This window comes from Globicephala melas, chromosome X, assembly GCF_963455315.2.
Source record: "Globicephala melas chromosome X, mGloMel1.2, whole genome shotgun sequence".
In the NCBI taxonomy this organism is placed as follows: domain Eukaryota; kingdom Metazoa; phylum Chordata; class Mammalia; order Artiodactyla; family Delphinidae; genus Globicephala; species Globicephala melas.
Window position 1 is genome coordinate 94,762,678 of NC_083335.1, and position 3,909 is coordinate 94,766,586.

At 44.2% G+C, this 3,909-nt stretch overlaps 1 pseudogene; it reads left to right on the forward strand.

Moving 5' to 3' along the window:
* Window positions 1–3,074: 3,074 nt before the first annotated feature.
* LOC115849330 (ferritin heavy chain pseudogene) lies at window positions 3,075–3,688 on the forward strand (annotated as a pseudogene).
* Window positions 3,689–3,909: the final 221 nt, after the last annotated feature.

Genomic DNA, 3,909 nt, shown 5'->3' on the forward strand with positions numbered 1-3,909 from the left:
ATTGGAAGAATAAACATTGTGAAAATGACTCTACTACCCAAAGCAATCTACAGATTCAATGCAATCCCTATCAAACTACCACTGGCATTTTTCACAGAACTAGAACAAAAAATTTCACAATTTGTATGGAAACACAAAAGACCCCTAATAGCCAAAGCAATCTTGAGAACAAAAAACGCAGCTGGAGGAATCAGGCTCCCTGACTTCAGACTATACTACAAAGCTACGGTAATCAAGGCAGTATGGTACTGGCACAAAAACAGAAAGATAGATCAATGGAACAGGATAGAAAGCCCAGAGATAAACCCATGCACATATGGTCACCTTATCTTTGATAAAGGATGCAGGAATGTACAGTGGAGAAAGGACAGCCTCTTCAATAAGTGGTGCTGGGAACTGGACAGGTACATGTAAAAGTATGAGATTAGAACACTCCCTGACACCATACATAAAAATAAGTTCAAAATAGATTAAAGACCTAAATGTAAGGCCAGAAACTATCAAACTCTTAGAGGAAAACAGAGGCAGAACACTCTATGACATACAACACAGCAAGATCCTTTTTGACCCACCTCCTAGAGAAATGGAAATAAAAACAAAAATAAACAAATGGGACCTAATGAAACTTCAAAGCTTTTGCACAGCAAAGGAAACCATAAACAAGACCAAAAGACAACCCTCAGTATGGGAGAAAATATTTACAAATGAAGCAACTGACAAAGGATTAATCTCCAAAATTGACAAGCAGCTCATGCAGCTCAATAACAAAAAAACAAACAACCCAATCCAAAAATGGGTCGAAGACCTAAATAGACATTTCTCCAAAGAAGATATACAGACTGCCAACAAACACATAAAAGAATGCTCGACATCATTAGTTATTAGAGAAATGCAAACCAAAAGTAGAATGACATATCATCTCACACCAGTCAGAATGGCCATCATCAAAAAGTCCAGAAACAATAAATGCTGGAGAGGGTGTGAAGAAAAGGGAACCTTCTTGCACTGCTGGTGGGAATGTGAATTGGTACAGCCACTATGGAGAACAGTATGGAGCTTCCTTAAAAAACTACAAATAGAACTACCATATGACCCAGCAATCCCACTACTGGGCATATACCCTGAGAAAACCATAATTCAAAAAGAGTCATGTACCAAAATGTTCATTGCAGCTCTATTTACAATAGCCAGGAGATGGAAGCAACCTAAGTGTCCATCGACAGATGAATGGATAAAGAAGATGTGGCACATATATACAATGGAATATTACTCAGCCATAAAAAGAAACGAAATTGAATTATTTGCAGTGAGGTGGATGGACCTAGAGTCTGTCATACAGAGTGAAGTAAGTCAGAAAGAGAAAGACATATACCGTATGCTAACACATATATATGGAATCTAAGAAAAAAAATGTCATGAAGAACCTAGGGATAAGATGGGAATAAAGACACAGACCTACTAGAGAATGGACTTGAGGATATGGGGAGGGGGAAGGGTAAGCTGTGACAAAGTGAGAGAGTGGCATGGACATATATACACTACCAAACGTAAAATAGATAGCTAGTGGGAAGCAGCCTCATAGCACAGGGAGATCAGCTCGGTGCTTTGTGACCACCTAGAGGGGTGGGATAGGGAGGGTGGGAGGGAGGGAGACGCAAGAGGGAAGAGATATGGGCACATATGTATATGTATAACTGATTCACTTTGTTATAAAGCAGAAACTAACACACCATTGTAAAGCAATCATACTCCAATAAAGATGTAAAAAAAAAAAAGAGTAGGGGCAAGATAGGGGTAGGGGATTAAGAGGTACAAACTACTATGTATAAAATAAATAAGCTACAAGGATATATTGTATAGCACAGGGAAGAGAGCCAATATTTTATAACAACTTTGAATGGAGTATAATATATAAAAATATTAAATCACTATGTTGTACACCGGAAACTGATATAGTACTGTAAATCAACTATACTTCAAGTTTTAAAAATAAAGGAAAATAAAACAATATACCTGTAGTAGAAAGCCGAGCACATTCAAAGAAAGTTCAAGAACAGAGTCAATGAAATCAAAGCAGTGCAGAAGGTACTGAGTGGACTGTTAGATTAAAGAACTACTCTCAGAACAACAGTTCTGTTTGCTGCTACCATGCTCTGACCCTACGCCAATCTTTCTTACGTTGGACAAAGTTAAAGTGGCATTTGATCTGTGTTAATCTCCCAAAACTATACTCCAAAGACAGTGAATTACTTGTCCAGGAAGTGAACCCAAATTAGAGCAGATTTGAGACAACTGCAGACCCGCACAACAGCAGGGAAACAAAACAGAAGGACACATCTATCTGAAGAGAGATCCACTTAAGTCTTCCGATGTCAGAGAAATGCCATGCTTTGGGCATTTGGAAGGGTCCCTATACTACCTGAAAGTTTTATGCCACGTACTTGCAAAGGAGAAGACTGCTCCCTAATTGACATGCTCCACTCTCCCATACAGAGGAGATGCCTAGTAATGAAATGGACGTCCCAACTGTAGATCAGATCCATGCTAGTTACCTAGGCTAATCACATGAGTCCTTTACTCCCAAATATGAATGGACAAATGTTTGCCAGATATTTGAGGAAAGTGAAAGAGAGGATCACGATGAACAAACAGAACTATTTCTGGAGAAAAAATAAATATAATACAGGAAACGGAAAAGAATTTACCAAAAAAATCCAAATTCATATTCTCAGAATTTTAAGGAAGACAGTCGGTTTATAAAATGAGAACAGGGTGCTGTAAAAGGGAGCAATTAGAGAACAAGAGAAAGTCCTGGGAAAATAGAAATATTACTGCAAAATTTAAAGATTAATAGATGCCAGGTGCTCAGCGCAGTCAGCCTGCCTCACCCAGGCCTGGATGGAACCTGGGACACAGCTTTCACGCCCCGCCCTCCATGCACATCCACCCTCCCAATCCCCCGCCCCCTGACCCCACCCCCCGTAACGGAACCGGAAACTCCTTTCCCCCCTCCCAAACCCGGGTAATGGACTCGCCTTCCAGTCCATCGCAGAGCGGCCGCCGTCTTCGACCACATGGGAGTGTTCTGAGGCACCTACCGCGGGCCCAGCGGCTTCGCCTTCACCTTGGCCTTCAGGCCCGCCACGCTGCCCGCGCCGCCCTCGCAGGTGCGCCAGAGCTACCACCCCGACTGCGAGGCCGCCATCAACAGCCATTTCAAACTGGAGTTCCACGCCTCCTTAGTGTGCCTGGCCACGGCCGTTTACCTCGACCGCGACGACGTGGCCTTGAAGCACTTCACCCGGTTCTTCCTGCGCCGCTCCCACGAGCACAGCGGGCGGGCCCAGGGCCTGATGCGCCTGCAGAACCAGCGCGGGGGCCGCCTCAACTTCCAACACATCAGGAAGCCAGTCAGGGACAAGTGGAAGAGCGGCCTCAAGGCCATGAAGTGCGCCTTGTTTCTGGAGAAGCTCGTGAACGCCTGCTCCACCTGTACCAGCTGGTCACCGACAAGAGCAACCCCCACCTGCACCACTTCCTGGAAACTCACTTCCTCCGCCAGCAGGTGGCGTTCATCCGAGAGCTGGAGGGTCGTGTCACCACCCTGAGCATGATGGGGGCCCCGGACGTCGACCTGGCAGGGTACCTCTTTGACAAGCTCACCCTGGGCGATAGCGACAAGAACTGAGCCTGGACTGGACTTCCCCAGAGCCATGGGGTGACCAGCGCCCTGGTCACCGTGCCTGCCATGCAGACGGCAATAGTGGCCTGGCAGAAGAAGTTCACTTAAGTTTTTTTCTTCCAGTTTTTCCGTTTCTTCCAATAAAGTTATTGGTTCATAAATAAATAAAGGTCTCTGGTTGATTCATGTGGGCAAATCTCTCACCTTTTAAATTTTAAAGCAGGCAT